This window comes from Pseudorca crassidens, chromosome 7, assembly GCF_039906515.1.
Source record: "Pseudorca crassidens isolate mPseCra1 chromosome 7, mPseCra1.hap1, whole genome shotgun sequence".
Taxonomy (NCBI): Eukaryota; Metazoa; Chordata; class Mammalia; order Artiodactyla; family Delphinidae; genus Pseudorca; species Pseudorca crassidens.
Genome location: NC_090302.1, coordinates 94,003,544 through 94,023,410, shown reverse-complemented (window position 1 = coordinate 94,023,410; position 19,867 = coordinate 94,003,544). Strand labels below are relative to the sequence as shown.

Here is a 19,867-nt window from a genome sequence, read left to right as displayed (position 1 = left end):
GCATTTCCTAATGTAAAAAAATGAGGAGATACAGAAAAGTCTAAAGAAAATATTTAAAGATGCCCCAGAAGTCCCCTGCCCAGAACTGAGCACCTCCCGCACCTGCCCCCTCTCCGCCTCCGACAGGCGATCATGGCCAGCTTGCCTGGTGCCCTGGGCTGCAAGATCAGGTGCAGTTGGCCCCAGAGAGCTCCCCTGCAAAGGCAGGTAATGCTGCCCTGTTGGGATCAGGGACTGAGCTCCAGCGAGCGCTTAGAATAGTGATGCCCACACCCTTCTGGGCGTGAGCTTTCCTGGCTAGTTTTTTACATGAATAAGCTTACATTTAAGTGCTGTTTTATAGTCTCCTCTTTGCATTTAATAATGTATTGTGTTCATCCGTGTTTGTCAACAAGCATTAACTTGATGGCAGAGCGTGCTATAATATTATTTATTTAGCCAGTTCCTGATGAGTGTACATTTAGATTATACATTTTTATTTTCGTTAAAGTGACATGGAGGTAAAGATTCCTGGGCTGGCATCCTTTTGAACTTGTAGGATTGCTGAGTCCGAGGAAAGAAGCGTGGCAGAGCTTGTTAGACTCCTCCAGAAAGCCAGGCCCAGCTCCGCCCTCACCAGTGAGCAATAACTGTTGCAGGTCCCCTTGGCCTGGAAAGACGTGGTCCACGGGCTGTGCTGCTGGCCAGGTGCCAGCTCCTGCCAGGGTCGGGGTGTGGGGGGAGGCTTGGCAGCCTGGCAGCAGGCACCTCCAGGAAGTTGTTTCCTACTGAAGACTGAGGGGCTTGTAATCCACTGACGGTGGGTTCCGTGCATGAGCGGGAGGAAGGGAGGGGGGTTACCCAGCGTGGCTCTCCTGGTTTTTGGAGAGAGCAGAGAGATGCCCCAGGGACCTTGCAGGGTAGGGGGCCGGGGTAGGGCTGGGCTGGGCAAGCTGGAGCAGAAGCTTCAAGTTTCTGGTCTGCAAGTTGGAAGAGCCTTGTTATGTATGTCCTCGCCTCTGAGTAATCCCCTCCCTGTGGCTGAAATGTTTCTAGAAACTTCTGTCACCCGTGGATGCTTTGGGTGTGGTTGCCATCCCAAGCCTGAAGCCTGTCCTGGGCAGCCTCCTGCAGAGCCACCCACTGGGTGCCCCCCTCTGACCACAGGTCAGGGTGAAGCAGCAACTTAGGAAATGTCTTTTCCAAAGTGTTGTAGTTATGGAGTTGTGTTTTTTTTGTTGTTGTTGTTAACATAGTTCTTATTTATTTGTTTATTTTTAAATTAATTTTTATTGGAGTATAGCTGTTTTACAATGTTGTGTTAGTTTCTACCGTACAGCAAAGTGAATCACCTATATGTATACATATATCCCCTCTTTTTTGGATTTCCTTCCCATTCAGTCACCACAGAGCACTGAGTAGAGTTCCCTGTGCTATACAGTAGGTTCTCATTAGTTATCTATTTTATACATACTATGAATAGTGTATACATGTCAATCCCCGTTTCCCAATTCCTCCCATCTCCCTCTCCCCTTTGGTTGTAGTTATAGAATTTTTAATGAGGTTGTATTGTCAGTTGAGTTTGTCCCGTCTAGCAGAATGTCCCGTCTGAAACAGCTTGACATTGAACAGAAACCACATTCTTCTGAGCATGAAAGTAGTCCCTCTTCATTCACTGTGCAGGCTGCAGTTTGTGTGAATTATTTCATTTCACTCTTACGCCTTTTTTTTAAGCTAGCAAGAAACGATGGGTAGTGTGCACTCCTGCCTGACCTAGTTAGCAAAGTGCATTTATTTGGAAAGGGCGTGCTTCCCGGACTGCCCTGGGGAAAGGCATCTCCTGGAGGTGGGGACATGTGGATGGCCTGGAGATTGAAATGCAGCCGCCGTCCTTGGCCAGAACCGTCCTTTACAAAGTGTCCGCTGGGCTCCTAACTTGGAACAAGTTGAGATTTTGATGAGAAACTGGATTTAAATAAGCCCAGTTAGGCAGATGTGTTTACTAACGTGATGTGATCCAGCTAGGTCAGGGTCTCCGACGTGGGAGTGGGGAAATTTCTGCTTTCCAGCCCTGAGGAGTGGCGAGGTGACATGGGGAGCAGGCCTGGGGTGAGACAGTGGGTTTCAGACGCTTGACCCCACTGCTCGACACAGATGTGGCTTCTGAAAGTTTCCAGCCCTTTGTACTCTTATCTGCGAATATCTGATGATGAACACGGTTGCTGGAAGGAAGAATCCCTGTGAGACAGCAGTGTATTCCTGGGGTCATAGGTGGCCTGACTCACTCCGTTCCTGGCCCCGCCCTGGGAAGGCTCTTGCAGTGATAATGGGGAAGTCAGCGCTACCCCTTGCATCTGCTTGGCTTCTCACAGGTGACGGACGAGTGACGCTAAGATTAGAGGTAACCAGGGGGAGATGGTGTGGCTGCTGGCTGTGGGGCTCCTGGTGGGTAGGGGGAGCTGCCTCCAGACCTGCGTCAGGTGGTCAGGTGCCTGGTGACCATTGCTGCAGAAGGAGCTGGGGCCACCTTGGCTGTCGGTGCCCTGGCTTGCGCTGCTTCCTGGGCCTGAGATGAATGACTTCTACCCAGGGGCCCCTCCCTGCCCCTCCTTATCAATTTCCAGACCCAGGGCTTTGGGTGGCTTTGAGGCACCCGGAGGCTGAGAAGGACGCCAGGGGGCTGATGGAAGGTAGGCAGGGCCGGGCCAAGCCAGCCCTGAGGGAAGCCCCATTGGCCGCTGACAAGGTCAAAGGTCAGGATGAGAATTCTGCTTTTCCTGGTATCCCCACAGCCAGCCCAGAGTTGGAGCTCATTTTCTGCTCTTCTGGGAGCACTTCCTCCCTGGGGGCGCCCATCACCCCACACCTAGAGGAAGGGCTGGTGTGAGTGCTGTCAGGGTCCCATTGCAGGGGAGAGTGCCGTCCTGGTAGAGGTGGACGGCTGGACAGGGCTGAGAGCTGTCTGTGTCTCAGTTTCCTCCTGTCTGAAATGAAGGGCCAAGTCCTCAGGGGCTCTGAGGATTTACCGGGTTGACATGTGTGCAGCTCTGAGAGGCGTGCCTGGAGTCTGGCCCAGGATTCCCACTGTCTGCTCTGCTGCCCAGCGCCCACCTGGGTGGCTGCAGGTATGCCCGGCCCCCATATCTGTGCCTGGACTTGGCCCTCAGCAGGTGCTCACAGGCCTGCCTGAGTCCCTCGCTGTGTCCAACATGCAGTGACTCAGATGTCCCCAGCAGGGACCTGACTGGTGGCACCGAGTGTAGAGCCCAGAGGGCAGCTGTGGCAGTGGGGGTGGCAGTGTCCTGAATCCGTGACCGCTGGGAGCATAAGGAAGTACCTTCATGGGAAGTGGTGCCCACACTGCCCAGGAGGATCTGTCTAGACCACGTCCTTCTCTGTGGTCACAGGGAAAGCAGAAGTGCCTGGGTGAGGCCTGGCCCACAGCCAGCTTTGCAGACAAGGGAAGCACCTATTCCCAGGACCGGGGACCAAGCCACTTTTGTCTGAGGCCAGCCCACCAGGCGCACACTCCCACCCCAGGGGGCAGCAGCCCACCCCGAGGGACCCAACGGACCCACCTGCCGGACCCTCCACAGGTGGACATTTGCCCCCTATGATTTCCTGCTCCACGTCCCATGACATGAGGATAGCAGGAGTCCGGTGGACCTCCTTGGACGCGGCTGTCATCAGGGACCCACTGGATGAGGAAGGCCTGACCCTGTGTCTCTCGTGGGACTACATGCTCACGAGGAGGCCTGGCACCTCGCCCAGGCCTCGGGTTGGTCTTAGAAGGGGGCGCCCAAGGAGGAGTGGTTGTTCCTGGGGCAGATGGCCCAGCCAGATGGCCGTGCTCCAGGTCCAGCTCAGCAGGAAGCGAGGCCTCCAAGCTTTGACATCCTCAACAGAACGGGGACGTTTGATGTGTGCACACACCCCTATTTTCTATCAGCTGAGTAAGTCCGATGGTCAGAAAAGAGATGAGTGCAGCACAATTATTCACATTTACTCAGCCTTTAAAATCATGTGCATCTTACCAAAAAGGGTCCTGAGATGTTAGAAAACCAAGTCCTTTCCTCCGGTTGGCGCTGTTCTAGAACCACATTTGGGGTGCCCTCTATTCCATCCCTACATCGCATCCCCGTGTCCTTTGTTGCTGGACGAGGGTGCCCAGCATGCGCCAGGTGGCAAATGTGTGCAGCGCTCAGAGGCCTTTCCCTGGCCGGGCACCTGGTGTAACTGAGGCCGATGCTGAGGAAGGTGCCTTGCCCCTGTGCCCAGTCATTCTGGGCCCAGTCATTCTGGGCCGAGATACCGTCCTCCACAGGGGCAGGTTGGCACGACCCTAGTGGCGGGGTGGTGGAGCTGGTGGCCTCGTGTATGTGGTTTAAGAATGTTCAGAATGTCATGTAGATTTTTCAGTTAATTTTGGTTCCCATGGATGGGGAGGGTAGACCTCCTGGCTAGAGACCCCTCTCTCTGCCTCTGTTCCTGCTTCATTCCTAACCCGCTCCTTAGCAGTGGTCCCAGAGCGGAGGTGCCTCCTGGGCACGGCAGGAGACAGAGCGAGGCTGGTTAACTCCTCAGCTGGAGTTTTCCACCTGGAAGATGACAGTGTGATGGTGATGCTCCAGCTGCCACTTTTCCGTGTCTCACACGTTCTGAATCATCTGGAAGGTGACACAGGGCTCAGAAAGGGAACGCCCTGTCTGCTGTGGAATTCCATCTGCTGAAAGGACAGGGCCTTTGCGGGCCCTGGGGCCATTAGGCTGGGCTCCGGGCAGGTTGCAGGTTAATAGGACCCGGGTCCGGCCAGCAGTGGCTTGTGAAACGTGGGTGGTCTCTTCCGTGTGTGGCGACTTCAGAGTGAATTCCCGGACTGTGGGGTGTGTGTGGTTACTTCAGATGCCTCACTGTGACTTGGGATTCGCTTCACGCTGGGAATTCTAGCAGAGGTGACTCGCAGGCACCTTCCTGCCATCTGGAGGGATACAGGCATTTGATTTTTCCAATATGGCCGTCTCTCTGGACTGTGTGCCCTTCTGACCTTCCTGGCGGCCTCCACAGCACCTTGGGGTCAGACAGACAGAGACCTCTTGGTCCACCGTTGACTGGGTGGGGGCTGGTGTGGTTTGACCACGGTACAGAGGCAGCGGAGTCTCAAAGTAACAGGCTTTGCTGCAAGGTGCTCAGCCGGTCCAGGGCTGAGTTGGCGTTCCTGAAGTCCCCTCGAAGGGATGTGGAAGCTGGCGAGTCACTCAAAGGTTTGTGCGAGTGGTATGTGCACAGTAGAGAACAGTTGGAAGTCTAAAATCAATACTGAGGAGAAATTGGGCCCAAGATGATGGGACATGGCTGTTCCTTTGTGTCCTGCCAGGATGAGGCGACCTGGGCCTTCACGGCACTTTTGCCGGAGCGCGTGGATTCCCTAATGGGTTTTGCCAAGCTGGGAGGGAAGGCCACGTCCGGGGAGGGAGGCAGGATTGAAAGAAGAGGGCCTCGTGTTGGCTCCGGCCTTTGCCGACTCGAGCTGGATGATGGCCTGTGGTTGAGCTGGCCTGACTTTGTACTTCTGCTGTGTATTTTTAAGGAATCACTAGATATGAAGGCAAAGAGAGTGGCATTTTGTGGTTTGGACTTAAAAAAGAAATCCCCGCTTGGGTCTGGGCTTGGTGAGGCTCCCAGGCCTGTCCCTCCCGCCTTGGCCGAGAGGAGAGACTTTCTTGTCCTTCTGCAGCCGGGCTGGGTCTGGGGGCCCTGTGCAGGGCAAGAGGAGTCTGCTCCCCTGGTGCAACCACACGTGCTTCCCGGAGGACACTCAGAGGGGGCCGTGAGCACCTGGGGGTGCAGGATACTGCCCCAGGCAGCCCTGAGTGCAGTCCTCTGCCAGCCCCAGATTCCAGATGGTTCTTTCTGGGCAGATTCTGTGACGTCTTCACCAAATGGTGAAGAGAAGAAACCACTGTTTCTGAAGTGCCAGCCGTGCAGCAGGGACGCCCCTCATCTCTCCCCTGAGTTCCTGGAGAAGGAGGGGTGGGAGCTGCCGGCTCCAGGGCAGAAGGAGCATCAGCTCAAACTGGAGACACGAGGCTTCCCCAGAGAGCGGTTTCTGTCCTGCTCACTGTGACGTGCCCGCCCCACCCCCAGTGTGATGGGCTGTCCTGAGCTGTCAGGTGCTGACAAGGCCTCTGGGTAATGTGAGACGCTGGAGGGAGGGAGTCCCAGCTCTGATCTTGGCTCCAGGCCAGTTGTTGCATTTTCTCTCTTTCTCTGCATCAGCAGCACATGAAACCCACCTCCTCAGGGCTCTGAAGGATCCGGAGGTTGCTGGGGAGTGGAAGTTACTGCCGCTCCCAGAGGCAGCAGGGGTCCGCACGGCTGCTGCCCCGTTATTGGTGCCAAGTCTCTTGGCCCACACCGAGGGCTCCTTCAGGTGTCCAGTGTTTATGGTCAGGAATGTGCACACCCCAGAGAGTTGCACACGAGGGACGTGAGTGACCTCCTGTCTCATGATACTGTATGTGCCCTGGGTCACTCAGAGTGCAAGGGGTGAGTACAGCAAAGCGTGGTAGAAACCTCCGTCACGAGTGATGCTGTTGGAGTCCGGCAGGAGTGCCTGCTTTACTCTTGTGAACAGTCACTTTCTCACCTTTACCTTTTGGTGGGATGTTCATTATTCTTCTCGCTTATAACTTTTCACAGGACCCAGTAAGCAAAGCTCCGTCAAGTCCAGGCATCCATTCTGAGGGCAGTTTTCAGGCTGCCCTGGCCCGTGAGCCAAGCTGTAGTGACAGCCAGGATTTCGGGAGGTGGGTATGATGGAGATGTACCCAACAGGGCACAGCCGGGGTGTGTAGAGCAGGAAGGCAGGGTCACGCAGGGAAAGGCAGGCAGTGCAGTGGCACTTCTGCTGGTTCTCAGCCCCTGAAATCACACGGACTCCGAGTGCACAGGGGGCTCCAACCAGGACGTCTGTAGGTGAGTCTGGACCGTGTGCTCTCAAAGCCCTGCAGGAGGGTGGACAGCAGGGGTGGAAGGGGGTGTGGACTGAGGAGGAGTCCTGGGGTGGTGCCGACACACAGTTTGGGAAGAGAGGGCAGAGGTCGCTCTGGGGCAGCCCAGTCAGGCTCTCAAAGAAAGGGCTTGATTGAGTTTGGAGTCAGATGGACCCAGAGTTTAGACGTTTTCAGGTTCATGGAGCAGGGGTGGTAGTAAAAGCTGACGTCGTGGCTGTGCGTTTTAGAAAAAAAGCTTTAAATCTAGGCAAAATCACAGTTAGAGCTACCACGGGGATTGGTGTTGGCTTGAAAACACCTGCTTCTCCCCAACACTTGTTTCTGCTACGATGTGGCTGAGTGTGGCTGTGAGGTCTGGTGGCCCTTCCCCAGCACTGGGGAGTGTCCCCACTGTATCACAACAGCGCAGTGTCGCTTGTGTTGTTGTGTTAACATTGATTCAGTGTGCACTCCTGTAGTGTGTATATGTGCTTTACGACTCCTCATTCATGCCGCTTCCTCCGCAGAGTAGCTGAGGAGGTGGAGGGGCTGAGGGAGTAGCTGGGGAGGAGGTGGAGGGACTGAGGGAGTAGCTGGGGAGGAGGTGGAGGGGCTGGGGGAGTAGCTGGGGAGGAGGTGGAGGGGCTGAGGGAGTAGCTGGGGAGGAGGTGGAGGGGCTGGGGGAGTAGCTTGGGGAGAGTGGGTAGTGACCTGTTGTAGGTCATACAGCTGAGAAGTGGCAGCGCCAGACCTGATCCTGGGGAGACTGGCCTCAGAGTCCATGCTCTGGCCACGCACTCTGGCCACCACACTTTGCTGCCTTCCCCATTAGGGGAGAATAAACATGGACTGAATTAAGGCACCTAAATTGCTTGAAAGAAATATAAAAAATGTTTTAGATGTTGACTGTGTAATATCATAGAAAGTATGCCTTTTCAAAATACCTCAACTCATAGAAAACTGAGAAGTGAGTCAAATCAATATTTTACGAAAGTGTGTCCTGGCCCCCACCTATGTAAGCGGGGAGCCTTATGATGACCCTCTCACTGTGTCTTCTCTGTGCCACCTGACCTCGGCAAATAGGCTCTGCATTCTAGAAAGAAGGGTTTCTAGCTCAAGTTTTGCTGGTTGTTAAAATCAGTCTTTAAAAATGAATTTTAAGTAGGAAATTGACAATGATCTGAACGTGCAACATTATCATATTTAGCTATACAACATGGCATAGTCACAAGTTGGTGCTGGGGAACCCTGGATCATGTGGGATGGGGCCAAATGCAGAGACTCATGGGGCACAGTTCACGCTGGGGCCCTCACTTCCTCTCCCCGCTCCCTGACTCAGCAGCCCACATGCTGCAGGTGCTTTCTTCTTTCTTGAGTTCCAGGTCTCTGTTCCTCTTGCTGCATGGCTATGAGCCTGCCTCTCCCACTTCGGGGTCTGCGGCACTCACCTGCACCAAAATGCTTTCCTCTGTGTCTGAGTTTTCTTAGGATAAATAGGTCCAACAAAACGTCGGAACTGCTGGAAATGATGTAAAGTCTGTTTGCTGTTCTTGAAAACTTCCATTTTGATGAAATGCGTTTAGTGAATTTCAGAAAGGGAATCATGGGTTTTTTTTTAAATGTTTTTTTAATTTTTTTAACATCTTTATTGGGGTATAATTGCTTTACGATGGTGTGTTAGTTTCTGCTTTATAACAAAGTGAATCAGTTATATATATACACGTATGTTCCCATATCTCTTCCCTCTTGCGTCTCCCTCCCTCCCACCCTCCCTATCACACCCCTCCAGGCGGTCACAAAGCACCGAGCCGATATCCCTGTGCCATGTGTCTGCTTCCCACTAGCTATCTACCTTACGTTTATTAGTGTATATATGTCCATGCCTCTCTCTCGCCCTGTCACAGCTCACCCTTCCGCCTCCCCATATCCTCAAGTCCATTCTCCAGGAGGTCTGTGTCTTTATTCCTGTCTTACCCCTAAGTTCTTCATGACATTTTTTTTCCCTTAAATTCCATATATATGTGTTAGCATACGGTATTTGTCTTTTTCTTTCTGACTTACTTCACTCTGTATGACAGACTCTAGGTCTATCCACCTCATTACAAATAGCTCAATTTCGTTTCTTTTTATGGCTGAGTAATATTCCGGGAATCATGTGTTAATAGTTACAGTAACCTGTTTTTTGAAATTGCCAGAAATGTTTTCTTCTCTGACCTTTTATTTTCCAAGTTTTTTACATTTAATATATTTTACTTTTAATATCAGATTTAAAGTATTTTAATTATGAAACCACATGCTTAACATAAGAATTCAAATAGTACTAAAGAATACATATAGTAAAAATTGAAATACACCCCTACTCCAGACCAAAGCCACTCTCTAGTCGCTCACTGCCAGCAGATCCTTGATTAAGGGCTGATCTAATCAAATAGTTTTGAGTAAATTATGTGCACGTACAAATGGTTACATACCCTGTGTCTACACAAATGAGAACATATTATAACACTGTGGGGGACCTTAATTTTTACTGAACTAAGTATCTTGGACATCCTTTCATCTCAGTGACCACTTTATTTTTTTTTAACAGCTGTGTAGTATTCCATCCTATAGATGTGCCACAGCTCATACACAAATCAGCTTACACATATGCAGTGTATATATATGCGTGTATACACACAAACATACACACACATATATGTGCCCACATGCACATGAACTGATGGACTTCTAGGTGTTTCCAGAGTTTTCCTATCAGCAGCCTCATACTGTACTTGGGCATCTTGTACACGTGGGGGTGTGTCCAGCTGAATTCCTGGTGGAGAACTGCTGGGTCAGAGGGTCTGGACATGGCATCTTGACAGGTGTCACCCAGTAGCCCCCAGAGAAGTTGCCCCAGTGCATGTGAATGCTGCCCCCAGCCCCTAATCACCGTACATTTTAGCCAGCCTGTCTCGTTGCTGCCCTTCTCAGAGGTGGGAAATGGTGTCTTGCACTAATGTGCAAACTCACCCCAGACAGGGCATGTGGGTGGAGTGCTGATTGAATCTCCCCATTTCACACTGCCCAGACACCTCCAGCGTGGGCTTCTGGGCTGAAGTGAGGAAGTTCAGCAGATAAGGCTCGAGGCCCCTTCCCCATCCACGACCGCAGAAACGGGCCCTGTTCCCAGGAGATTGTGGATGTGACCCCAGGCAGACCCAGGCTCTGAGCTCTGAATTCCCTGTGAGAGGAGGAGGCTGGTAGAGCCTTGGTCATGGGGAATGGGGAATGTGCTTACACATGCCGAATGCTGATATGTATGTCTCTCAAGGTAGGTAATTAACAAGTTAGGTATAACTGGCTCCACTTCACAGGTAGGAAGAGTCATAGTTGATAGTTATGCCGTGCTGGGAAGCTGCCAGACACTGTTTTAAGCTCTTCACATAAGTTACTCATGGATCTTTACAGCAACCAAATGAGGTAGGTACTATTATTATGTCCACTTTCTGGATGAGGAGGCAGAGGCACAGAAAAGCCCAGTAACTTCCCCAAGGACACACAGCTGGAAAATGGAGAAGCGAAGCCTGGAACCCAGGTCGTTCTGACCCAACAGAGTCCCATGCCTGGCCCCATCCCGCTTGTGTCTTCTCCACGCACTAAAGAGAACACCGGGTTACTGCTGAGGCAAGGGGCCTTCGGAAGGTGAGGTCACAATGGCAGAATGTAGGCAAGGTGCCTGCAAGATGAAGACCCCCTTTACCTGGGCTCTGCACTTTTGTCATAAATGGTCAGGAGACCGCTGCCATCGGGGCATGGGCCAGGTTTTTCCTGTGTGTACCAGAGGAAAACACTTATCTCTCTTCTGATGGATTCCATTCCTTTCTTTTGAAAATGGACTGTACATTATGTGCATTATAAGCAGGTTTGCATAGTCAGAGGAGATGCGTAGTCAGAATGATATGGTTAGTAGTTGCGTACAGAGCATGTCTTTTGCATTCTTCAGTATGGTGATAACTAATTATAGCCTGTGGGTTTTTATGTTGGGAAAGGAGAAAAATTGCTGTGGTAAAGGGTGCAGACAACTGGGGGCCCTCAGGGCCTCTCGGTTGACTGAGCCAGAAGCGAGTATTTTCACTCAGGAACCTGGGGGCTAGAAGCTCTTTGATGGAGGGTAGATACGGAGGCTTGGCTTGAAGGCAGAAAATGAGGACACCAGTGTCCAAGTGCATTGTGTGAGGTGCTGAAGACACACACACAGGAACCCTAGCCTGCTGTCACTTGTTGCTCAAAACCATGAAATTAGGGTGAATATGATACGCACCTTGTCCAACCACAGAACAAGCAGCTCTGGGCTTTTATTTATTAAAGTGACAAAGACTTATTGAATCTCTAGAAGAGAGAAGTTTTTTGTTTTTAAAATTCCTAGTATTCACATTATTTATCTAAACCTCTTATTTATGGGTGACTCACTTTCTTTTTTCCTTAAGAGTTCTCAGCAGTCCCCAGTGGCTGCTGGGCCCCGCCTGCCCATGTGCTAGGAAAGCCCCGTGTGAACGGGTAAATGCCATAGCTCATTGGGTTTGCCCATTGCCTGTCCATCGGTTGTGTCAGCTGCTCGCCCAGAAGAGCATTTAAACAGAAGAGATAGGTTCTGTGTCTTGCGTGGATATAACTTTTTCTAGGACACTTACCTGCTTGCTCATCTGAAGATATTTTTCTTATAAATTGGCCATCAGAAGCAGTCGCTTCTGTGGGAAAGACCCAGACTCAGTCTTAGGCAGTACATCACAGTGAGGCCGGGTGAATCCTAACCATTTCTGCCTGTCACTTTGAGGTTTCATCTGCTGACTTGAGTTGTTGGGCACTGAGGGGCCCTGGGTGACCCTGGAAACTGTGTGCTTGGGTGGACATGTAAGAGTGGGGTACAAACTGGTGTCTGGGCTGCAGACATGATGGTCCCACTCCCCGGGGTGCGGGGGCACTGTGTGGGAGAGATGGGGCATCAACGGCGTTTCCAAGGAGCATCTCCTACTTCTCAGCTGTCTTCAGAAAAATGGCAATAATTGTATAAACCCTTGAAGCAAAAGAAAAAAATAATTCCAACGACAAAAAAATGCTAGAGCTTTATTCTGAGGTTTAAAAAATATGTTGGATCATTTGCAGTTGCAGAGGCGTCAGCGTCCATTTAACCAGCCTCTAAACCTTCATTAATCCTGCACTGTGACCTCTGATTTTGCAATTCTGATTCTCTTTGTCTGATAGTTTGTGATCTTACTGGACTTGGGGATTCCTATTTTGAGGGCTCTGTCCTGCACTGGGAAGGGGTAGCAAATACAATATAGGAACTTGCTATACCACTGTGGAAATTCTTCTGTTTGGCTTATAAACAATAATCAAAAACAAAGAAAAAGGGAATTAAATGGGATTTTTAGGAAATCATTTTCTCGTGAATATGTTATCTGTATCACTTTTTCCTTCATCGCCTGGTGCCTTTGGATTTCAATGAAGATGAATTCTAAAGGATACATATCTGAAGTCAATAGCCAGTAGATGATACTTTTTTTTTTTTTTTTGCGGTACGCAGGCCTCTCACTGTTGCAGCCTCTCCCGTTGCGGAGCACAGGCTCCGGACGCGCAGGCTTAGCGGCCATGGCTCACAGGCCCAGCCGCTCCGCGGCATGTGGGATCTTCCCGGACCGGGGCACAAACCCGTGTCCCCTGCATCGGCAGGCGGACTCTCAACCACTGCACCACCAAGGAAGCCCAGATGATACTTTTTTGATTGATGGACTCACAGCTGACAGTGACTCTGGCTTGTATTTGAATGGCTTGTTCTGCAGGGAAGTGGTGGTGGTCAGTGGTTGGGGACCAGCTCCGGCACCTGGGTGACCAACAGGTTTCACTTCCTTTGTTCCTGGGTGAGCAGTTGCATACTCCCTCCTCCTGTTTGCACAAGTGAACAAGTGCCAAGCCATCCTGGGTCAGAGAGTCAGCTGCGGGGCTCCAGAAGTGAAGGCAGGAGTTTGTTCTCAGTGCCTTTCCAGAAGTGATGCTGAGTTTATGTGGACAGTTTAACTGTTTAAATATTCTCATTTCCCATTATTTTCAGAGCCAAGATTTCTGAAGACTCCTTCCTAGAAACAATTGGGAAGTATCGAGAGGCACAAGATACAGGTAAAATCCCTTTGTTTCTCAGTCTATCTCGCAGATTAGCAAAGATGACACCTTGTAGAAGCCTCAGTGGGATCCAGCCGAAGGTCGGTCCTTGGTCCCTGTGCTATCTTAGGGCCAAAGATCTGGACTTGGCTGCTGCCCCTTGGGGCTGGCTTGAGGGAAGCCTACAGGGCAGTAGGGGCACTGCCTGTTTGTTTTTCTTCCGCCACTGCCTTTCTGCCCCATGCTCCTTCCCCTGCCCCCTTTCTGGGCTGCAGGCCCCTGCTCTAGGCACAGAAATGCTCCATCTTCTCTTTTGGGGATGGGGGCGGTCATCAGTGATGTCTGGTGTAAAAAGATGGCTTTCCATGTCATCTGCCCTGAAGCCGAGTCATTTTGTGATTAATCTTAATTTTGGTCAGTTAATACGTGGTCAACCGTGTATTTCCAGTTTTAGAGGAAAGAGAAATGCCAATTTAATTTGTAAAAACAAAAAGTAAGCCCCTACCTCCCCTTCATCCCTTTATGCTACTCATGTATTGTGGATTAGCTGGTGGGGTTGTCATTTCTGCTAGCTTCTCCACACACCTGCTGCCAGTGTAGTCTTTGGTGTCTGCCATGCGTGGCAGTCACGAGGACTTGTTATGCCAGTTTGGGGGTGGGGGTGGTTTTAATGAACACAGCTTCACTTCTAGGGATACTTAGCACTTTCTGTGTTTATTGGCTGGTTATATACATATACATTTTTAATTACCTGCTCTGTTTGGCCAGGGCTCTGTAGTTTATTAGGTCTTTTCTTTCTGTAGTTTATTAGATCACTGCACTTATTAGGAATTCCAGGCCCTGGCATTTATGTTACAAGTGTTTTTTCCTAGTTTTTTTCCCCTAGATCATTTGTCTTTGGATTTTGTTTGGTGAACACTTTATTTTAAAGAAATATTTTGGAATCTTTGGACAGAAGGTAATTGAAAACAAGGGTGGTTTCTTCTGTTCAGTACTATATTGAGTTGTTAGAGAATTCCAATGTAAAAGTCTAAGAGGGTGGACTCTCACTTTCACCTTGCGGTCATAAAAAGCATGAAGTATATGCAGGAAAAGAAGCCACTTCTCATTTTTATGTAAATGCAAAAAGGGCAAAGAAATGGCAAGAATAGACTTCTGTTACTTTTACCTTGTGGTCATAAAAAGCATGCAGGAAAAGAAGCCCCTTCTCATTTCTGTGTAAGTGCAAAAGGGCAAAAAAATAAAATGGCAAGAATAGACACCAAGAAATGGGCTGGGTTGTGGAACATTACATACCAGTGCACAGGTTGATGTGCTGGATGTAATATTTGTTCACTGACTTGAGTCTAGTGTAGAGGAGACATAAATTTTTAATGTATTAATTTTTTACAAAGCATTATAAACATTATTCACTGTTTTAAAAACAAACATTAAAAAGTGAGTTCCCTGGCCGTTCTCCCTCCCCAGAGATAATCACTGTTAACAGTTGGATGTATATCTGTGTCCATGTGTGTCTATATGTGCGCCTGTGTGTCTCTGTGTGTGTGTCCATGTGTGTGTGTGTCCATGTATGTCTGTGTCCATGTGTGCATCTGTGTGTGTGTGTGTGTGTGTGTGTGTGTGTGTGCGCGCGCGTATGTGTATGTGGACTGGCACCTCCTCTCTGGACACACATGGGTCATCTTGGCTTGCTGTTCTGCCCTTGCCCTTCCATGTGGTCAGGGTGCTGTGTGCTTCCTGGTGGTTCCTGCCTAGCTTCTTCAGTGTCCTGCACATGTCTGCTAACTAGGCCCCCCGGTGGAGGCACATCCCTCCAGGTGCCCTCGTGGGCTGTCCTCGTCCACATGGCTCTGCACACTGGGCTGGTCCAGGATAGCTGCCCAAGACTAGCTAGGAAGTAGGAGCCATTTGGAAATTCAGAATCGCCTTCGGAAATCCTCCAGCCCTTCACCAGCACCCCTAGCAGCAATCTTAAATTTCTCTGTCTCGTGGGGGATAATTAGGTATTTTATTTTAATTTACATTTCTTTATTACTTTATTTCTTTATTAAGCACCCTTGGAGTTACTTTGGAAGGTAGGAGAGTTTTATAAGGTAAGGAGAAAATTAAGAATTCAAATAGGGCTTCGCTGGTGGCGCAGTGGTTGAGAGTCCTCCTGCCGATGCAGGGGACACGGGTTCGTGACCCGGTCTGGGAAGATCTCACATGCCGCAGAGCGGCTGGGCCCGTGAGCCATGGCCGCTGAGCCTGTGCGTCTGGAGCCTGTGCTCCGCAACGGGAGAGGCCACAGCAGTGAGAGGCCCGCGTACCGCAAAAAAAAAAAAAAGAATGCAAATAAATTCCAGTTAAGGCAGAACTTTTCAACAGTATCATTTATCTAAGTTTGCTCTCTGTACAGGTCAAACTGGGGATTGAAGCACCAGTTTTAGTGACATTTAAAATATCTCCTGGTGCACATGGTGTCCTCCAGCCCTTGGGAAACAAGCCTGGGGGCACATCTGGAGCTGAGCTCCCTACTACGCCAGCAGCCCCTGGACAACAGATATTCCTCCCTGGGGATGGGCCGACAGGAAGAATCAGGCTAGGGGAGGTAGGTTATTTTGTATTCCCTGGTGCTAAGCTGTCCGGGCTCAGAGACAAATGCACTGCACACGCTATGCGAGGGTGTCACACGCCCTCCAAAGAGACAGTGTGACTGTGAAGTGTAGAATGATGTCACACAAGGTGGTGTGATCCCTCCCTCCTCTGGCCTTTGTGCTTCAGGGTCCCCGCTGCCCTGCACCTGCCCTGCGTATGCCCTTCTCAGCATCATCACTGCTGATTGGTTGCTGATTAATTGGTTGGTATGTACATCTGTCACCCTGCCGCCCTTTTTCTCCTTCCTGGCTTCCATCGGCACATTTGTGACACACACGTGCCTGGGTTTAGGTGAGAGAACGAGGGTTAAGGTGTGTCGGGACATCCTGACCAGCTTGTTTGCCCCTGCGGGGCGGCTGGAGGGGAAAGCCGGTGTCCTGGACGCTTTTCCATTGGGGCAGCGGGGAGCGTCCAGCTGGACTCAGCTCTAAGGCTGAGCCTGGCTCCTGGGATCCATTCTAAGTCCTGGGGAAACTGAAGTTGAAACAAAAAACTGTTTGTTGTGTGTGTGACACAGAGAGCTTCTGAAACCTGTTCCTGATTCCTGAGAGGGCAAGGCCATTTGGCAAGGTGGTGACATCAGCACCACAGCCAGGGGCGGGGGAGGAGAGCACTGAGGGTGGGGAGGGGAGTGGGGGGGAGCACAACCTGGGGCTGGGGCTGGGGGATTGGGTAGGGAGAGGAGCCGAGGGTGGGGTGCAGCCTGGGGCAGGGCTGGTGACTGGGGTAGGGTAGGGGAGCCTAGGGTGGGGGACAGCCTGGGGATGGGGACACTGGGCCTGGCACCAGCACTGGCAGGGCATGGTCGTAGGGTGGCTCTTGTGTTCTCTGCTCCTGGCTGGGAAGGGAAGGTATATTTAGCTGTGTGTCTTCCGCTGTCCTGGCCACAGGGCCTAGAGGGTAAGTGGGGCTTCACCTGCCCTGTCTGGGCAAACCCCATAGACAAGAAGCGTCAACAGGCTCCCCCAGTAGTTGTCCACAGCTGTCACCTGAGCTCCCCTTTCATGGGTTTCCAGGGGATGCCAGTGGAGACACTTTGAACATTGGTTTAGCATCCTGTTGTTGATGCCAGCATTGATGCCTTACATGGGGTAGTGAGTGGTGTCCCCTCTGTGACCCTACAGACAGCTGGTCCCAGAAAGGGAAGCCAAGGTGTGGGTAGGCGTGACAGAGCCCAGACAGTACCCTCGGCCCATGGTTCCTGCCTTAAAGGACCCTAGCCTTTCGTCACCGGTCACATCTAGGAATGCAGTGCTAGATCGGGATTTCTGTGCTGCCACAGAGAGCACACACACTGCATGGGCATGCACATACACACATGTACACACACACACATACAGGCACACATGAACAGACACAGATGCTCATGCACACACCTACTCATGCACACACCTACAGGTGTGTGCATGCATGGATGAACACTCATATACATAGATACGTGTATACAAACGACACGTGTACACATACATACATGAATGCACGCATATACAGGTCACGCAGAGATGCATACGTGCACACATATACTCCAATATACACTTAAAGGTGCACACATATATGTGTATATGTGCACAGGTACACAATACACGTATGTACACACACAAGCGTACGTACACAGATGTGTGTATGGTTTCATGAAATAGCCCTTACCCTGTTTCCTCTGCCCCAACCCCCTGACTTGATTCAGGGTCGCTTGGTTGGAAAGCTGCCGCATGACAGGCACTGACAGGCCCCTGAGTGCCGGGTTCAGAGACCCCTCTGGGTTCCATTCTCCTGACATTTAAAGTGGGGTCATGCACTCCTCCTGAACCAGCACAATTATGTGTAGGTAACGGGTGTGACATTGTATGACCCTGTCTTTCTAATGGGCTCCTGTCTCACTGTGACACTTTCACATGGGGGAGGCCAAATGCACACTCCTGACACTTGGCTCCCAGCAGAAGTGCCCACGAAAGCCAGAGGGTGGGCGCTTCGTCCAGTTGTTTCCATTTGAACATTTAAGGCTTCAATTCTTAACGCGGCAGCGATCGCCGAGCCAGTGTTCCCGGTTGAGTGCACCGTGGCTGTGTGTCTGGGTGAGTGTGCTGTGTGCTTTGCTTAGCACTTTTAAATTATACGGAACAATGCATGCTTACTGAAAAAGGACAAACATCAAACCCTTCCAATGCCATAAAGCAAAACATGCATCCCTCACACCCCTTCCCCAGAGAGGAGTCAACTGTGTGTGGCATGGACCCTCCTGACCTTTGGCTATTCTTGTGGATTTTTTTAAAGACCATCTGGGGACGAGACGCAGGGTCTGATTGAGGCCATCGGGAGTCTGGCGCCTGCTGATGAGGTAAAGATAGTTGAGAGCTGGATGAAGTCCATGCTGGGAAACTTCTGCAGAAAGAACTTGTACCCGTCCTCAGGCCGCCGTGGGCAGGGCGGGCCTGGGAATGGCTGGGAGTGAGTGGCCCCCTGGCTAGTTCAGCACCCGCCCTGCTCCTTAACGACAGTGTCTGGGTTGGTACAGGCTCAAGGCGATTAAGAAGAATGTTTTCCCTTCTCACCTAAACCAGTGTGAGCAGCCCGTGTGCACAGTGGTCATTCCTGCAGGTCCCGGAAGGAGAGAGACTGGCCCTTCCACCCGCCTCCGCTGAAATTCACTGGGCCCATTTGTTTGTCCATCTTTTTTTTTTTTCGGTACGTGGGCCTCTCACTGTTGTGGCCTCTCCCGTTGCGGAGCACAGGCTCCGGACGCGCAGGCTCAGCGGCCATGGCTCACGGGCCTAGCCGCTCCACGGCATGTGGAATCTTCCCAGACCGGGGCACGAACCCGTGTCCCCTGCATTGGCAGGCGGACTCTCAACCACTGCGCCACCAGGGAAGCCCCACTGGGCCCATTTGTTAAGGCAGCTCAGCCTGTCCTGGAGCTGTGAATCCGTTCTAAATTTCTGTTCATTCTGGCTATGATGTGTGCGAAACTTTCTGCCACTGGGGCCTCACCTTGGTTCTCTCCAGCTCTGGCCTTAGTCTTCTGAGATGTTTGTATTTCCTCTGGTTCTGCCGGCCCTAGAAGGGACCACATCGTTGAGCATTAAGTCCCTACTCCTGCTATGAAGAAAATAAAGCAGGAGGAGGATGGAGGTGGCCTTGGGGCCAGGGTGCATGTGGGAAGGAGCCAGCCACCAGGAACTCCTGGGTGGGGAAGCGGGGTGGGGGTGTCGCAGAATGTTCTGGAGGAGGGAGCGGCAAATGCAGAGACTGGGGTTGGGGGGTGATCTGTGGCGAGTGAAGGGACGGGAGGCCAGGTCCCCTTGCTGGGCACTGTCAAAGCTTCATTTTACACTAACTCCTGTTCTGCTGCTCAGGGCACTTCTGCCGCTTGGTGAATAATCCTATTTCTGCAAAAATGTATGAACCCCAGTGTGGCTGCATAAGCACATCTTGCTCTGCCTGGTCCTTGGGACGGCTGCCTGCAGGGGGCCGTGTCCCCTGCTTCTCCACCCACTGAACTGCTGTCTTCCAGGCTACAAAGAATCAAAGCATTGATTTCTTTAAACAAATTTAATTAGCTTTTATCAGAGCAATTAATGCGCATGATTTTAACTTGAAATAATTACTATACAGCTTATGAGAGAAAACAGGAGCTCAGGTCTTGTCGCTTTGTCCCTGAGACAGTGAGCTGCGACTGTTTTAGCCATTTTGGGTAATATTCCTTCAAAGTGCTTGTACAGGTATTTCCTGCATTTGCTATTTTAGATCCTGTATTACCATGGAAGGTGAGGATGGGGGCTCTCTGATGTCCTCCTTCACTCACTCCTCCCCCACCCTCCCAGTGACGTTGCTCCACGGTTTTTGTTATTGGTGCCATGTCAGTATTGCTCAAAGCTGGGCCATAATAAGTATGCTTTGATCACATTTCCTTTCAAGTTTCACTTTTGCTTTCTCTGGGGTTAGTAACTGCTTCATTTTGAGTGTGTGTGCTACATTTTTAATCTATGAATGTGTTACTCATCCTCAGGCTCCCCTCATATTTCAGCGCACAAACGCACGGTAACTCTGCACGAGCTCTCCTGCACCCTCTCGGCCTCTGTCTCCTGCCCCCTGCACCCCTTCTCCACGGAGCACACCTTGTCTCTCGT

The 19,867-nt window shown here is 51.0% G+C and overlaps 1 protein-coding gene across 9 annotated transcripts in view; it reads left to right on the top strand.

The window, feature by feature from the left end:
* The window catches only part of SEMA4D (semaphorin 4D), a 118,761-nt gene that overhangs the window by 55,935 nt on the left and 42,959 nt on the right, over positions 1-19,867 (top strand). For all 9 annotated transcript variants that reach the window (XR_010945136.1, XR_010945135.1, XR_010945134.1 and 6 more), the window contains one exon: positions 13,060-13,124. The gene's annotated coding sequence lies outside the window, so the exon portion shown is untranslated. The remainder of the gene's footprint in view (positions 1-13,059; positions 13,125-19,867) is intronic.